The 19,568-nt window shown below is 28.2% G+C and overlaps 1 protein-coding gene across 1 annotated transcript in view; it reads right to left on the minus strand.

The window, feature by feature from the left end:
* The window catches only part of LOC107441737 (agrin), a 342,845-nt gene that overhangs the window by 126,225 nt on the left and 197,052 nt on the right, over positions 1-19,568 (minus strand). The window lies entirely within an intron of this gene.

Here is a 19,568-nt window from a genome sequence, read left to right on the forward strand (position 1 = left end):
CTATGAAACGACAAGTAATTTTGTCCATAATAAAGTAGCCAACAAGATCTCCCCTGACCTCATGGCATATGATTTATTTGTAGGGGAATGCGCCAAGGACCCTGCTTATAAACCATCAATGCCAAAAACACTAACAAAAATTAAGGAAAGCTTTTGTGCCACAGTTGAAACCATTGGCAGAAGAAAAATTGAAAAGAAAATGTGGAATGAACTTATATACTTATTGGATGCTTGTCATCAAGCAAAAACGTCCCAAAAAAGCTTGGTATTTTCCTTTTCCATTTTTCTTCTATTCTATGTGCTGTAATATCTGGAATAGTTTTAAAAATATCGATACTTAAGTCCCTTTATAGTATCAAATTTCTAACGGTTGTGCAATCCATTAATTTCATTTGTATTTTGCTTCATTCAATCACTTCTTCATTTATTCAGTTTTCCTTATTCATTTATTCCTTCAATTATTATTATTTTCTTTTATTTTTATTTGCTTCACTCACTCATTTCATTCAGTACTCATATATGTTATTTCGTTCATAACATTCATATCGTTTTTTTTTATTTACAACATTCATATTATTCATTCATAATTATTTAAGTTTGCTAATACTGTCATTTATATTTAACGAAAGATGAAAATTCTTTCATTTTATTCATATTGATTTCATTCGTGTTGATTTTATTTGTATTTATTTCATTCATTCACTTCATTTTCATTTAATTTATATAATATTCATTTATTTCATTTCATATAATTCATTTCATTTATAGCATTCATAGCATACATTCACAATCATTCATTTCTGCTAATGTTGTAATTTATATTAAAAAATGAATTTATTCATTTCATTTTTACTGATTTCCTTTATATTTATTTCATTCATTTACTGCTTCAATCATTTATTATTTATTCAATTTATTTGTATTTATTTCATTCAATTTTCATTTACTTCATTTTCTTTCATATTCATTTCATATTATTTATAACATTCATATCACTCACAATCATTCTTTTGGGGTATCGCTGTTATTCATATTCAAAAAAAAAATAACAAATAGTAGCTGCCATGGAAACTAGCTATAATGTCATAAACTTTCGGTGAACAATAAAATGTACTATTTTAAATGATAATGACTATTTTTTTCATATATAAAAAAAAGTATTTTATAATTTGAACTATAATTCAAGATATAATCAGTACTAAATTTCAAGACCGATATTAGAATGAATAAGAGCTAGATTTCAAGAGCTCAAATTTCAGAATTAGCTCCTTTCCCATATTCGTAAATTATATTTTATATCTAAACAGCAATCCAAATAATTAACATGCAAATCGCTATTATATTAAATGCATAAAAATGTTCTTAAGCGTCGTGAAGTGCAAAAATTTAGATATAAGACGTACGCTGCCATCTCAAAGACCGGTTCATCAAGAGAGTTAAGTACTCTTGTGCATTTATACATAGCACTTAAAGGAGTTAAGATACTTAATTTCCTAAAACTTTTCAATTTTCAACTCTTGAAGTCTTATAAAGGCGGAAGGGAAGTTTTTAAATACATTTTCTGAAAGAAAAGGGGGAAAATAATTTTTTTGATGTTAATTAAACGCAGTGAATTTGTTGGTGGCTTAATAATGCGATTAATATGTATTGTAGCTGCATTTGAGAATTGTAGCTGCATTTTTTTAAACCTCATACTCTCAAAAGCAATATACAGTTCATTGTTGTATATGATAATAATGTATTATCATATATAAGAATATAAGGTCCTATAAATTTTGTGGAAATATTTTTAATCCTGTGTGGTCGTATGTCTACTATCAACCACCACAGAAAAGAACCATATTGCTCTTATATTATATTAAAATGACAAGCTTTGGAGAAGCGTAGATTTCGAAATAATATTGTATAAGTAGTGTTTAGGTAAATTAATTTTGTAAATTGTCCATGAATGAGGGGTAAAAACCCTTTTAATTTTTCCCTATTTCTATGAAACTTCCTTTCATTTTATATCTAAAATAAAATATAGTCCGCAGATTCTGTGATATTCTGCAGCATCTGCGTCCATGCTGCAGGATTTCTTCGGCCTGAGGGAGTTCAAAAGAGAATAAATTTTGCGAAGTATCAAATGTTTTTTATTTATAATAATTTTGAAAAATCATAGATTTTTATGGTTTCAAAACTTTGTTATTTTGGGGGAAATACCTTGCGGGTTTATGCTATGTGTAAAGTGAAACTAAAAAGAGGAAACTATTTTGAATTTCATTTCACGTTATGAATCAATACTCAGATAAAAATTAAAAAAAACTAGTTAGAAAATCATTAAGAAATTTTCTCTTGGATTGCTTTTGCAATCAAATATGCTCTTTTAACTTAAAAAAAAGGCAGTAAATATTTTTAATCAAAAAGAATATAAGATTGTTCTTTCTCCTGAAAATTTTTTATTAAAAAAGATTCTCTTTTATAGGGAAAAATAGAGCGAGAAAAAGAGACGCTCATAAAAACTAGTTTAGGCAGCTGAAAGAAGATTCAGAGCTGAACTAAAAATAACTGCCAAAAATGCAAGGATTGTAAAAGTTCAGCGACTATATTAGGATTTTGAGTGTTTTGTACAATACTGCAATAAAAGTTTTAAATTCAGTTTAAAAGCACCATAGTGTAGTTTGATAAGCTAAAAGGCTTTTCACGAAAAGTATCAGAAGTTTTGCATAATGCAGAATAAAATATTTATTGACATTGAATATTGAAAAGAAGTAAGCCATCTAAATATTTTTTCCTTTGTACAGTGCGCTAAATAAAATAAAAAGGACCGCCCTAAATAACTTTTGATCAAATGATCGGATCTTCACGTGCTAAAGTTCGATCGTAAAGGTTTGAGTGCCTAATATGCTAATTAATTAGCACAGACGATATTTTAAGTTACGAAATTAGACACAAAAACGTACTTTCTCTGAATAAACATACCTTTTCTTTCAACGAACTCAAATTTCTAACTCCCAAAATATGGGGAGCAGCCGCAATATTATTTTTTCTTTTCTACAAGCTTTGGATATGTGCCTAGGTCATTATGGACCCTTTACCATGTAGCCCAAAGCTTGACTACTGATCCGGCTCCACACCAGCCTAGGAAAGAGCCCAGTTAGCGAGAATTTATTGAGAATTTAAATATGTACAAAGTCACAAAGTTTTAAAGAAATATATAGAGATTAAATATAGTACAAGTTAATAACGCATAATTACAAAAATAAGGAAAGAAGTATAAAAATAAAAACAAAATAAACTTAAAGGCCGTAAACTATTTGTTATTGCCTTAACTAAATAAAAAAATTTGAAAAAGATTTCCCCCCCCCTTCCTCTTTTTATATACAGAAACTGAGGCTGAATACAATATCAAAAAAGTTTAAGAGGTAATAAACACTTTCAAGACTACTTAAAAAGTCTGGTTTGATTAAAATTTTAATAAGGAGTCGTTTTCTGCTAGAAATTTTATTACGTTAATTAATTTAGAGTTTAATGTTTTATTTGTAACAAATTTTTTTTGCCAAATATATAAATTATTAATGTTTGGAAGGCGTGTATGCCCTGATATTGTGTAAAGACAAGTTGGTAAGTAATGATCTGGTGTACCTGTATGACCACAGGTACAAAGGTTTGTATCCGAGATTTGCAGGTAATGAAAAGAAGAAGGGAAAGGACCGTGACCTGTTAGGAACCAGATGACTTGTTTAATTGGAATTGATTTGAAGAAGTTGACATTATTGATGATGCTAAACTGACGTCTTCCTCTATCGGAATTATTCCATTGGCTTTGCCAATTACTTGATCAAGATTTTTTAAGAGATTGTTTTAGGTGTGAAACAGGGAGAGGAAAGGAATAATTTTTAATGTTAAGCCGCAATCTGGGAAATATCGTCCCCATAGCTTAGTCAGGAGGGTGGTTCGAAGTTTGAACCCCTTAATGTTGATTTTAATTTTTGCGCATTTTGCCATGTCTCGAAAACTTTTTAAACGAATTCAAAAAATTTTGCACATATTTATAAAATTTGTTTATCTAAAGGTAATTCTATACGAAAGATAACTTTTAGAGAATATTTATTATTTTTCAAAAATTTATTTAAAAATGGTTATAAAATTTTGAATTGTAAGGCTTACAATTGTTTACGTCATTTTAAAGAATGTAATTTTACATAGCAAAATATAAAGTTTGGGTAAAATCGGTCGAAAACTTCCTGAGAAATCAAATTTTAAAAATACGGCTTCCATAAAATTCGATTTCTCAAGAAAAATTCTACCGATTTCGCTCAAATTTTGTATTTTATCAAGTAAATTTACATTCTTCAAAATGATGTAAATTTTTTTCTTTAAATTTTAAAGTTTTTCGACTGTTAATAAATATACTAATAAAAATAATAAATAATTATTAAAAGCTATTTTTGCATGGAATTATGTTTGGATTTGGATAAAAAAAAATTATAATTGTGTGCAAATTTTTTTAAATTCCCTTAAAAAGTTCTCCAGATATGGCAAAATATGCAACAAATAAAATTAAAATTAAAGGAACCAAACTTTAAACCGCTCTACTGACCGTTATCTAAAGTTTGAATCCTTTGAAAAAAACTTTGTTTATTCAGAGAAAGTATATTTGGTGTCTGATTTCGTAACTTAAAATATCCGTTGTACTAATTAATTATCATATTAATTATCATTCCTCTATCCTAGAACGGAAATATGCGATCAGTAGATAAAATGTCGTTCAGGGTAGTCCGTTTCTTATTTTGAGCACTGTATTCAGGCTAGTATAAAGCATTCATTGACATATATTGATATCTAAATTATCGTACCGTGTAAGTTGCCGAAATAAAATATATTTTGTCTCATAATAAAGAGAAATTCCAAAAAGAAATCTAAATAAATAAATAAATGCTTGCATCTATAAAAACGCGTGGAAAGTTTTCGAATAATTAGGTAAACAAATTGTATCGCGCTTTAAAAACGGCATTTTAATAACGGCATTTAAACATTTTCAGCTTTTCAATAAAAAAAATAAAAACCTTTTCAATGAATGCTAATAACTAGTGTTACTAATTGTAAGCAATTGTTTTCTGTGAGCGACTTAGGTGTGCGAAACAATATGAATACAGAATTAGTCGTTATAATCCTTTTATTGGAGATTCAAGTTAGTAGAATGAATGTTAGTAGAATGAATGTTAGTAGAATGAATGTTAGTGGAATGAATGTTAGTAGAATGAATGTTAGTTGAATGAATGTTAGTAGAATGAATGTTAGTAGAATGAATGCTAATAGAATGAATGTTAGTGGAATGAATGTTAGTAGAATAGTAGTTGAATGAAAAGCAATCCTTTGCGTTAGTGATGCGGCCTTAATAATAGTTTTTTTAAAATTTAAATCGGAGTTTTTTTCACTGAAGCATATTTTAAAAAACGCTAACGTCATCTTATGTCTTCCCGGGGTAAATTCACTCTTCTCTATCTATCCTCCAGCATGTAATGTTCTCCTTTTTGTGCCCCCTGCCCTTATTTCAGTTAAATTTTATTATTTCTCCATGTTCGTGTGTCTTTTTCAATATATATATATATATATATATAGATATNCTTCGGAGAGGGGTTAAACTGCTATTTCACCATCGCAACTTAATAAAAGAAGATTATGCACAACTGGACTCTTCAATCATGTTGCTCTCAATACTAATTTACTAAAAAATCATTATATATATATATATAGAAAGAGAGAGAGAGAAAGTTACTCCCATGCCCACGGTGGGATTCGAACCGACAACCAATGGCTCCGTAGTTGAGTACAGTAACCACAAGACAAATGATCTTGAGATATATAAAACTCAAAAGAAACTTTGACTTTGGGGGTGTCAAAGTGTAATTAACTATTTTATAATTAGTGGTAGCAATAATAATAATAATAAACGATTATGAATCAGTAGGCACGACATGGCATTTATACATGATGAAGCAAATTGTAAATTAATATTTAACATCATTTTTATTTTAAATGAAACATAAATAAGAGTCCGAAGTAAATTAAATTTGTCTGAATTTAATAAAATGAGAATATAAAAAGAAATATAAAGTGTTCATAAATATTTAAATTCCCTAGCTCTTTTTACTCTATATATATTTCAATAAATTTATCTTTTCAAATTCCTAACATTTATTTATTGATTAGAAAAAGCAAGGATTTAATTTTCTCTTTTAACGAACTTTGTCACATTTAATATTTTGCAAGTAGCATATAAGAATAGTAATAAAAAAAAAAGACAACGAAATGGTAATCAGCGAGCTAGACATGGTAATTAATCATTTTAACAGAGTGAATAAAATGTGACAAAGTGAAATGTAACAGGAAAAGTTATCATCCGAAATTTTCTTTTCAAATCTCTGTTCCCAGATGTAGTTAACATGCGTCAGCACCATCATAATCAAGATAATTCGAATAATAAAAAAGTTTTCCCTCGGAAATTGACATTTCAACGGATATGCAAATGAGCAGTTCCGCTTATAATGAGCTTATCTTTGGACGCCTGTTACACCATTCAAAGTATTGATCGTACATTACCGCTGTATTCATAATCAACTCTTGGGCGCCAGCGGTTGTTTGGAAGGTAATCAACTTTTAGGGAAATATTCCGTAATGAAGTTGATATCGAAATCATACAATCAGGATTGTATTTTGTCACGGCTGTTTGTTTTGGAAAGCAATATGAGATTTATAAATTTAATCTTTGAACAGAGAGAGAGAGAGTTGTTTTCATCGAATAATACAATTTGTGATCTTAACAAGAGCAATTACGTATTTAAAGAGTTAAGAATAGATCGTTTATTGGCACTGATACCTAAGAGTTTCATCAGAATAGCGTGACAGATGATCTCACTTAAGTACACAGAGGAAATGTTTGCGATCAAAAGTAAAAGTAAATTGTATATTTTCGGGCATTAAGTTTTAACACCAGTCTGAAACTGAAAATCTTGATGCTTTCCTGAAAAAAAGCCTGATGTATACCTGAAAAATCTAGATATTTATGATACAGAGCAGGGATAATACGAAAACATTATAGCTTCATTCATCATTCATTTCATCAAAAATTTAATTTTGAACCCCCTTAAATAGGGTTCAGTTTACTCATCACGTAATAGAGTATGATTAACTTACTTATCACGCATTAGATTTCAGTTAACTTATCAGCCGAATTTCTTATGCAGAAATCTGGAATCCTATGTCTGTGATATCCAGAAATTGCTAATGGTTAATTATATTATATTGGGACGTTATATTAGGATCTTACATTGATAATATATTAGGACATATTTTTTTTCTAAAATACCAATGGTCATACTGCTAAGCATCGTTACAGTTGAGAGTGAACAGTTCTTAATAAAAATTTTACTTTATCATTCATGCATTCTAATTGCCCTCACAAAGTAAGAAATTTTTTAACAGGCATGGAGTAGGGAAGCATTTCTGCTGAAAAAAGATTTTTAAGACGTTTTTTACATCATTCACGCATCACAATCGCTCTCGTAATGTAGGACATTTTTTTAAAAGGCGTTTCAATCTATATATAATTAAGAATCTGTTACGGCAATAGTGAGTTTTTCCTTAAACGCATAGTACTTCATCGTTTATCCGTCACAATTACCCTGACAAGGTTGGACATTTTGTAACAAAAAATTAAATATATATATGCGATTGAGCATTAGGCTCAATGACATTGAGCATTTCTGTAGATGTTTATTTCTTCATCACTCATGTATTACAATTATCTTTACAATGTGGGATTTTTTTAATAGAGATTCCAATGCATATGCAGTAAAACATTTTAATTGAGAGTGAGTCCTTTAGACATTAATTGCTTCGGCATTTATCTATCAAACTACCCTCGCAATTTAGGACTTAATTAGACATTTCACTGTAAATACATTTGAGTAGCTCTGCTAACAATGAACTTATGAGATGTCTATCCTTTCAATATTCATATGTTGTAATTGGCCACACATTATTGGGCACTTTTAACCAACACTTCAATATATATGAAATTAATCAGTCTTGATTACACTGAACCTATATATATGTACATAGACAGCTTGAAGCATTGAAATATTGATTGCGCATTGCCATTGTATTTATTAATTGGAACATCAGCTACGATTTGGGGTGGTAGTCATGTGGAAAATACGCTGCAATGAAGCGGATACATCGTAATTACAATGACACTGAATTAGCTGATAATTTATAAGTTCTTTGGAAAGACGGAATTGTTTTCCATAATAGCAAAATACGTGCTCTTAACGAAAGCAATTCTGTAAGTAATGAGTTTAAAATAAGTTGTCGCAAAAAATTTCTCGATTTTTCTGTTAAATATTTGAGAAGAAAATTTTACTTTCGGATTAAATTTTAAAATTATTCGAAGATTTTTTGTTTTGCTTTTTTTGAGAGGGGGAAAGGTTATACAATAAAATATTAATTTTTATTTGATAATTTAAAAAATACAAAAGAATAGTAATAAATAAATGTTTAAGTATGGTGGGAGGTATCCAATTTACGTACTCATTTACAGGGCGCGTAGCGTTTTTAAAAAGTGCTTAAAGGTGCTTACTTTAAATTTTCTTTTTTCAAAAGCCCTTTAAAGGAACTTTTTTCTTTGGGTGCTTCTAAAAAGTGCTTAATTTTCTCTTTTCGAAAGTGATACTGTTTCTTTAACCATGTCAATTTTCGCCCCGTACCATGTTTTCCACATTCTTCTTTTCAGCGTTTGCACAATTCATTCAATCACAATCCATTTCGGTGTACTAACGGTCCATAGCACATGAAAGCGCCAATCATGTTACATGTTTGACGAAATAATTGCGAGTCCGTCTACTGAGCTGTATTTGGCGAGATTCTTGACTCTGCTGCATTTTGCAAGTTATTCTCAATTTCAGACTTCATTTTCCACCCTCTGATATCGAACCGAAAAATCTCACTATCTTTTTATGGTGGCTAATATAATCAAGAAATGAGTTTTTTTTTGTTTGTCAGAAACTAGTCATTTTAGTATGATCATGTAAAGTCTTTGAAAATTATTTTGCATTTTGTTGATGTATGTAGTGCTTAAAAATATTTTTGAGTGCTTAAAAAGTACTTAAAAGGTACTTATTTTTATTGAAAGATTTGGCTACGCACCCTGATTAAATATATTAAGTAACCTACATCGGCTGTCATCAACACCTCCTAAAACAATGAAAGCCTTCATGCAGATCAGTTTAGTAGTCCGACGAAACGAGCATAAACTGCGCAGTGGAAAGATGTCTCAACGTTTGGACTACTAAATGATCAGATTTTTCGTTTCTGGCAACCTGTGAGGAGGCTTTTTCTTTTCTAGGAGGGGATGTTGTAATGCATTCCTGCATTCGGCAGAAAGAGTTTCAGAGACAAAACATTTAGTGCCCGTTTTCGTAATAGTCTTCAACTCCCATCTTCTTTATTTCTTTGATATTCTTAAAACTTATTTCTTTAAAAAACTTGTTTTTAATTTTGGAAGAAAAATATGGAAGCGATTTGTGTCTATAGTATGACAAATGACTTCTTAACGAAACCTTCGAAATCCAAAATGGCGAATGATGTTCTAAAAATTTGCTTCTAAAACTTGCAAGTTTAGCAAGTATTTCTATGCACATGTGCATAGAAATACTGAAGTAAATAACAGCAGTTGAGGGTGTTTTTCAAAGTTTATAAATTTAAAAGGAAATCACATAATACTGTTTAGGAATTTTGAGAGAACTCTTAAAAACTGACAGTCACACTTAGTAGGAAGAAAAAAAATTATTTTATTGAAAAAGAAATAGCTGAAAATAAAATTCTAAATCTAAAATTATTAAATAAGAGTTTATTATAAATTTAATCCGGATGAAAATATGTATTAACAAAAGAAAAAGAAAAATTTAAACAAATCTTCAACGTTATACACAAAGATTTAAAAAATATAATTTTTCGTTCTTTTTTTTTACCGAGCAGCACTTTTATAAGTTTACAGAGATTATTTTATGAATAAACTGGCAGTTCAGCTCCAGGAAATTGTGAAAGTGGCTTGAGAAAGCTTTTTTCTCGATTTATTTCGCTTTACATAAGTCTATTTTTGTCGCTTTACGAAATTTAAAATGAATCTAAATCTTCTGAATGCATCCCGAAGAAAATCAATGGATTTCGCAAGTAAATAAGCTTTTTTTTATTTAATACTGCATGAATTTATGAACAGCATGGATTTATATTTGATTTGTTAAATGTTTTAAATACAGAAAGGTTTTTTTTATTAAGCTTATTGCATTGAAAAAAAGATACCACACTTAATAATTTGATAATTTTTTTTCCTTTTATCCGATTTTCGACTTTAAAAATGAACCTAAATCTTCAAAAGAATTTCTGAAAGAAACCTACGGATTTAAAATAAAACGAAAGATTAATAAAACTAGGAATTGCTTCCTTTGTAAATAGATCGTCTTACTTTAAACCGATTATCGATTTCTATTTGTTAACTCTAACAATAATTCCTATGTTTGAAGATGACTGTGGATTAAAAAAGTCACAATTATTTAAGGGAATTTTAGTTGTAAAACTTTTTTTGAATTGAGAAATGAAATTTTTGTTAATCATATTTATGGTTATGTATGCCTGAAAAATTAAAACTTAAGAGTTTCATTGATTGACATTTAGGAAAAAAATTAAATCAATATTTAATTTGAATTCATGTACAATAAAATGTTACATTTTGTATTTTAGAACAATAAGTAAATAAACATGCGAAAGGAAACCTCAACTTCGTTTTAAAGAAAATTTGTGTTAAGAAATGTATGTGTAGAGGAAATGTATGTATATTATGTGTAAAAGAAAATTTATGTATGAAATTAATGTATTTTATCAGTGATACATAAATATTTGGTATTTTAATTTTATTAATTTTTAAATATTTTACTTCTTCTATTGGCATGTTGGCCATTCTTACGTTGGCCAATGTTGGCCCTATAGAGGCCAATATCAAAATATCTAGACATCCTAATATTGGTCCTTCAGTGCATATTTTTATAGGACCTATATTGAGACAATTTTGAGCCCAACTAGGGCCAAAGTAAAATTGTTGCTTTGGATCATATATGAATATGACATCAATCACAGTGAAAATAATAAAATGACTTTCAACATCATGTACTTGACACAGGGCTCAGTAAACAAAAGTGCTGCTTTTTTATGCTATTGTTCATAACTAGCAAATTATTAGTTTGGTGGTAAATCTAAATAACATATTTATTACAAGAATAATCTAAACAAGGTTTGAAACTATCAAAATAATATTATTTTGAAATTCTTTCATTACTGCTAGGTATTGGTTCGTTAAATCTAAAAATAAGAAGCAAATCGTATTTTTTAAAGCGTAATAGCATTTTTAAAACAAACAAAAAAAATCATAAACAGGATAGAAATTTAATTTTAAAAAAATTCATTTGATTTTAAAGCAAAATATTACAAAACCCAATTACCATCATACACCAGTGAATATTAATTTTCATTTAAAAAAAAATCTATTTCAGCAAAAAGCGAAAAAGTAAACACACCAAAATAATAAGTGTCAACAAACTTAAAAAGAATAATAAAAGCCTCTGGGTAAAAAATCACATCTACACTCAAGAAACGCAACCACGTGTAATCAGATTTACATCAAGAAAAGAAAACAAAAAAAGAAGAAAAAATGGTTTTGTAACATGGTAGTCTTGGCGGCGACATGAAGTGTTGCGGTCCCTTGAATCCTAGAAACAAAGAAAATGCCCTGGAGATTCTAGTACGTGGCAACTGTTGATTTTTTTTCCCTGCTTTATCCTATAAGTCATTTTGTTTGATTTCTTTCCAGCTGAGGAAATAAAGAACTTGTATACCTTATTGTATTTTTATAATTTTCAGCGATAAACTGGAATTTTAGAATGTCTATTACTATCATGCTTTTCAAACTGATATTTAGTTTGAAATTTTGTTTAATTCTTAAATTATAAAAATGCGTTTTAATAACAGATTAATAAAAAAAAGTTTTTATGGTTCATTTAAGTGATTTTATAAGGAATAATTAAAGATGGTTTATTTTCGTATAATGTTTAAATACCCGGAAAATAGCACACCCATATAATGACAATAGTGGTCATATTATTAGTAAAGATTAAAAATGTGTTAATTGTTTCATGTAGGGTTTTACTTTTAATTACTCTGAACTAACATTGTTTTGCTCCTTTTTGACAGCATTTCACTGGCTCTAAAGTATAATTTTGCTAACATTTTGATTCCCCCTTGAAACAGGGTATTCCGCAAAGACTACCCTTAATCTGTATTTTTAAGATCCTTCTCAGAAATTAGAAAAAAATGTTACTGTGAATGACTGATATTGGTGGTTGTTGACTTCCACCGGTGAATGTCAACAATCACATAGTCGCTTTGGTAAATGTCCGAAATATATACTAGGTCTAGTTAAGTGTCACTGCCCGGTATACATTTAACCGGTACTCCGAACATTGATATTTCTCCTAATCTATCCTCAGCAGATAATAAAATATCGAATAAATATAATAATATCAACAAACAAATTAATATCAAATCGGATATAATAAATATTTCGGATATTCACCAAAGCGACCAGGACATTGTTGACATTCACCGGTGAAAGCCGACATTCTCTTGATTTCGGTCATTCAGGGTAACATATATTTTGGGATTGAAAAAATAACATAAAAGCGAGGGGAAAAAATACTACTAAATTATAGTACAGGAAGGTGGGCGTAAAAAACAACAAGGCAGGTTTGACTGAGAAACGATTATTAGAAACACCTTTATGTTGAATTTATTACATACATTTTTCTCTACACTAATTTGCCAGTTTTCGATGGCGTTTCAGTATTTTTTTCTCGTTAATATCAAGTTGCAACTTCAATATGTAGATATTTTGTATATACGGATAAGTATTAAGAGTAATACGGATTTTAAGAATGTGTTTTAAAGGTGTTCGTTACGAAACAAGCAGCACTGTAAGTTATCAAAAAATCATCGTGGAAATTGTAGGTTATAAAAAAAATTGATACCTTCATTTACTCTTTTAAATGTATGTACTAATGCTTAATTAACAACGTCTTAATTTACAATTAATTACTAATTACAGATGAAATAATTTAATGTCAGTGTACTATAAGAATTAAAAAAATGTTCACTGATTTAGTTAAGTTATATATTTCTTTGAAACAATTTGGCAACATGTTACTACGAATTAATTCAATATTTCTGCGTATTCTTTTCTCCAATACATCTTTAAAATTTAAGTTATCGAAGTTAACTTAGTGCCGACCGGCATGTGTAGGGGTTAGGGAACTGCCCTTGCATCAGAAAGGTTCTGGGTTTGAATCCCGGGCAAGGCAGGGATGTTCTTTCCTTCTCTGTACTATCTGTCATTACTGTTGAAGCAACGTTGGCACACCTAATATGGTGTTCCTGAAAGAGTTGCCAACAAATCTGCCCTTCAGGTGCCTGTATAACCTAGGTCATTATCCAGGTGGGCATTGGAAAAAAAAAGTTAACTTAGTTAGTTATAACTAATTCAATATTTCCTGTGCGTATTCTTTTTTCAAATACATCTTTAAAATTTAAGTCATCCGAGCTAACTTAGTTATAACTAATTCAATATTTCCTGTGCGTATTCTTTTTTCAAATACATCTTTAAAATTTAAGTAATCCAAGAACAGAAAATAAATCATTCCGAGTCTAAATAAAGGTTAGGCAACTGTAGCAATTTCAAAAACATTTAAATCTTTTAAACCTTTTAAAAAATTGAGGAAAGACTATCCACCAGACATTGTTGCAGGAACTGAGTTAAGTGAACCAGTAAATTCCTCTCGAAAGATTTATGACAAAGAGAGTAGAAAAATTTAATTAGAATATTTTTGAACCTGAAAAAGTATAACTTCTTTCAACAAAAGAAAATGAAATCCTCTCTTTATTGTCGAACATATTAATAGAGAAGGGTAAAAGTGAATGGTTATTAGTAAAGCCATTTCTTTCGAAACTTCTTGCAAAGTTTTTAAAGTAGTTTCTTGTTGAAGCTATAAAATGCATTGATCTGGAACCTGCCCAAACATGTTTTATAGCACCATAAAAACTGATATCTATCGGAAGGGCATTTTTCTGTTACTTTTTTTGATGCGCTATATTATTTATTTGAGGCAAAAACGTTCTGTGCTGTCTGATACAAGAAAATCCCCCCAGAGGAATAGGAAAAACATATTATGATCAACTTATATTTTTTTCTATCAACGTCTGATGTTTTTCTTTTTTCCTTTGGATTATTATCTACATATTAAGAGTTTATGAAGAAAGCTTTAATGAAATATTAATCTTTAATTGTAAATAAGTCTTTTTTAATTTTCAGATAAGTTTCAGTGAAACAATTCAAGTTACAAGAAAGAGATAAGAATTCTTAAAGATATGAAAATTAATTGCAGATTTTTTAAATCTGTGTATATTATTAACAACATAAAAAGCATATTATTATCAACTTAGTTTTTTACTACCAACGTCTGATTTTTTTCTTTTCCTTTGGATTATTATCAACATAGTAAGTGTTTGGGAAGAAAGCTTTAATGAAATATAATATTTCTTGAATTATGAAGTCTTTTTTAATTTTCCGATAAGTTTCAGTGAAGCGATTCAAGAAAATAAAAAGAATTTTTAAAGATTTAAAAATTAATTGTAGATACATTTTTAAATCTGCGTATATTAATAACAACATGAAACATACTATTATCAACTTATTTTTTTCTACCCACGTCTGATGTTCTTTTCTCTTCCTTTTTGTTATTATCTACATATTAAATGTTTATGAAGAATGTTTTAATGAAATATTAATCTTTAATTATAAATAAGTCTTTTTTAATTTTCCGATAAGTTTCAGTGAAGCGATTCAAGAAAATGAAAAGAATTTTTAAAGACTTGAAAATTAATTGTAGATACATTTTTAAATCTGCGTATATTAATAACAGCATGAAACATACTATTATCAACTTATTTTTTTCTACCCACGTCTGATGTTCTTTTCTCTTCCTTTTTGTTATTATCTACATATTAAATGTTTATGAAGAATGTTTTAATAAAATATTAATCTTTAATTATAAATAAATCTAAGATAAGTTTCAGTGAAATAATTCAAGTAACAGGAAAAAAAAGAATTCTTAAAGATTTGGAAATAATTATAGATACATTTTTAAATCCGCGTATATTAATAACAACATGAAACGTATTATTACAAACTGTTTTTTTTCTCCAATGTTTGATGTTTTTCTATCCATTGAAGTTATAATCCAGATATTATTAAGTGCATTTGAATAAATCATAGATTAAATATTAATTTGTTCATGTTTTTTTTCTCAAATTTTCAAATAAATTACACTAAGATAATTAGTTACTGGAAACAGATATTTAGATAATTTTTTAATTCTTAAAAATAATTGTAAATACATTTTAATGGCTACGTATATCAATAACAGCATAAAACATAATTAAATAAACAATCACCAAAAAGCAGAAGCAGTAAGATATCACCTGAGTGAAAACTTCCAAAATATATAAATACGAAATATTTGACGACAAGTTTCAAACGTTCAAAAATAGGCGCCCATTTTCAAGACGTTTGCCAGACGTGAAAGAGAAGAAACAAAAGTGATTTGAATTATGAGATATATATTGTCGACTGTTATTTTCTATTTATATATTTTTGAAGTGAATGAAGGTTTTTATCTCGCAGCATAAGACATGTTTAGCCCCATTCCCCCCCCCCCCAATGTTTGAGATATACTTATTTTTCTTTGGGTTATTATCTAGCTATTATAAAGTGTTTATGAAAAAATTGAAAGAAATATTTTTTTTTAAAGTCTTCAAATAAAACTTTAAAATAAACTTCAGTAAAATAACTCAAGCTAAAAAAAATAAAGAATTTTTAAAGATTTGAAAATTAACTGTAAATACACTTCATAACTTCGTATAAAAATGTATAATAACAACCTGAACCATATTGTTACTTAAGGTTTTTTTTCTTATCACTGTTCACTGTTTTTTTCTTTTAGCTAATAATCTACGTATTAAGTGTTTAGAATCAAGCATAAAAAAATATTGATTTTAAAGGCTTGTTTTAAGATAAATTTTGATGAGAATTTCCAACTTACCAGAAATTGTAAAGATTGGAAAAAATAATCGTAAGTGCATTTTCTAATTTTGTATATTAATGTTTTTGTTTATGCATTAAAGATTATTATCCGAAGATATTAAACAGAACTAAAACAAGCTGATTTTTTTTTGTTATTTTTGAAAATATTATTAAATTATTGCTATAAATGTTTACATTTATACTATTTACAAAGTTTTTCTTTACACTTTTTTATAGTTCGATTTTCTACGGAGGTACTCTTTAAAGTCAAATTTTAAAAACGATAACAAACTATTAATCGTTTACAGCAAACGGTTTTAATCACGGCAATAATTTACTGCAAAGCTATTATACTATTATTATTATTATTGAGTTTTTGAAATTGTTACATTATTATTGTTACATTGCTGTTGTACAATTTTACAGTAATATTTTTACACTCAGATCATATACAGTTATAAAACTTACTTTTAAATTTCCAAATTACTTAAGAAAATTACTTTTATTTCACATCAAGTATGTAATATATTTTAAATTCTAGAATAAACTCAGTTTTATACAACAAGTTTTATGATTGCGTAAATAGTTTCTGAAACATACGCATTAACCTGAAAAACAATATTTTTTTCTTACATTTGATTTGATTTTTTTCTTGAAATTTGAGTTTCTAGTCATGAGTTAGTTATTATTTGAACAATCATTTTAAATTCTTCTATCGTGAAATTTAAGTTTCTAATGGTTTCTCATGTTTCCATTTAGTAGTTTTTTTTCCAATTACATAAACATTTTATCTTAACATATTTTTTTTATTTCTCGAGCGTCTTTCTTTATAAAGTTAATACAAAAAATTTGAAATTTTATTTCTTATTAATTTCTAGTAATTTTTATACGAAATACATCTGCATAGCTCAATAGCCAAATGAGTAAAAAAAAAATTCTTTCAAAAATTTTGACCGTTAGAAAGTTTGAGAAAGAGGGTTTCAAATTATGAATTTTATATGACCCTCTATGACGTTCAATCAATCGGACCAATTAGAGATAAGGTTATTTTTAGGGAAATATGTTTGTCATCACTTTCTGATTTTTTAATGAATACTCTAGAGTAATGATACAATACACTAGACTTAATATGAGCACACTAGTATATAACGCATATTATCACACACACCATGCAAAATTACATTTTTTGATAAATGATAGTAAAAAATTGTGTACCTTATAACTAAAAATGTTTTAGACAATTTGTACATAAAATAATAAATAAATAAATATTTATCAAAAGCTATTTTTTACGTGAAATTATCTTTGGATAAACGAATTTTATAATTATGTGCTTTGCTTCAAAAAAAATTTTTTGAGTACTCGAGCTATAGCGAAATACGCAAACAATTTAGGGGTCTAAATTTGGACCATTTCCCTCTGACCAAACTATGCGGGTCGTATTTTCCAGATTGCAGCTACTCTCTATTTTTTGGGAGTTAAAAATTCGAATCCATACGAGAAAAGGTATGTTTATTCAGAGAAAGCTCGTTTCTGTGTTCGATTTCGTAACTTAAAATATCGTCTGCATTAATTAATTAGCATATTTGAAGTCACTCTCTTGAGCAAATAAGAGTGAGTCCTAGAACGGGAATGATCATTAGAACAAAAGTTATTCAAGATGGTTCATTTTTTTTCTCACTGTAAACTATTAAATTGAATGTAAATTATTTAATGGATTTTTCAGAAAATAAATACCCGTATTTGTTTGTATAGGTTAATTGTTTTTAAGTCCTGTAAAGTATTTTAAGGAATTTACTTTCTTAGGTAATTAGAGGTTAACGGCTCCTGGGCAACCTTTTAGGATAAACTCTATTTCTGTTGGTCGTTGTTTACAACACTATTTTATTCTGTTAGCAATAGAATTTAATGGTGTTTAAATCTAGATTTGCTTTAGCCGATTAGTCTTACGTGTACAATTAAACTCTACATTTGGACTAATCCTGTATCACGGTAGCTATTTGGAGGAATCAACTGTAATTTATAAAGAGTGTTTTGTTCAAATATTTAAGCCTGGTTCATTTTTAATACATTTATGCAATACAAAACAATAGTTATTTTTTTTAAATAATCAAAAACAAATATTTATAAAAGTAATAAAAATAAAATGTCCACATATTTAAAAAAATAGAAAAATGCAAACACGCCGAATTGTTTATTAAAATATTTGATATTTAGAGGTCTGCATATGTTATTTATATAAAAAATTAGAAGTTTAAATCTATTGGACGTTGTATTTATTTAGTAATAAAATTGGATTATTGTTATTCAGATTTATTTGGGGACAAAAAAGTTTTATTAAAAGCAAACAATTTTAACTACCCCGTGACTCCGTTTATGCCATACAGAATAATAGCTATTTTTTTTTAAATAATCAAAAACAAATATTTATAAAGTAATAAAAATAAAATGCCCAAATATTAAAAAAGAAGAAAAATATAAACGCCTCAAAAATGCTTATTAAAATTTTTGATATTTAGAGGTCTGCATATATTATTAATAATAAAAACGAGAAGGTTAAAGTCGTTTACTCAGTAATAAAATTGCATTTTAGTCATTTTGATTTATTTGAGGACAAAAAGTTTTATTAAAAGCAAACAATTTTAACTGCCCCGTGACTCCGTAAAGCTTATTGAAAACCTACGACCATTACCCGAAGAAGAAAAAAAATCACGATATATTTTCTTAAAGCAATAAACAAAAAAAATCTTAAACAATCCATTTCGAAATATTTCCGACAATAACAGATGGTCCTTAAAAAGAAAATAACGTATTTTGACACCTTAAAAGTTTCAAACTGATAACTAAGAAAAAGAAAATTTATATCATAGCTTTTCTTTCGATAAATGTCAGAAATTGCTCTCAATAAAAATAATTCTTTTGAAACATCCCTTTTCAGAACAATATTTTTATTCTATTTACTTTTTTTAACCACACCCATACAAACACTTTTGTCCAGCTATATATATATTTTTCTTGGAAATCATTATTTTTATTTTATTTTATCGTTTCTGTTAAATAATCGATTAATTTAGAAACTAATGTTCTGTTTGATTCACACGTAATTTTGAAACCATCTATGAAACTCTCAAGTCATGCCTTGTAACATGCCTATAATAAAATGAACTGCATTTACGAACGATTAAGCTATGCTTTGTTCTGCTTAACAGGTGTCTTATGTTCTGTTCGTTATAATGCAATTTTGAGTCCGACTCAGAAGACACGGAATCTCTCACCAGCATTTACGATACACGAAGAGAAGCAGTAACTAGCAGGCTAACAACGCATTTCTAACGTAATCATT

This window comes from Parasteatoda tepidariorum, chromosome 7 (assembly GCF_043381705.1).
Source record: "Parasteatoda tepidariorum isolate YZ-2023 chromosome 7, CAS_Ptep_4.0, whole genome shotgun sequence".
NCBI classification, from domain to species: domain Eukaryota; kingdom Metazoa; phylum Arthropoda; class Arachnida; order Araneae; family Theridiidae; genus Parasteatoda; species Parasteatoda tepidariorum.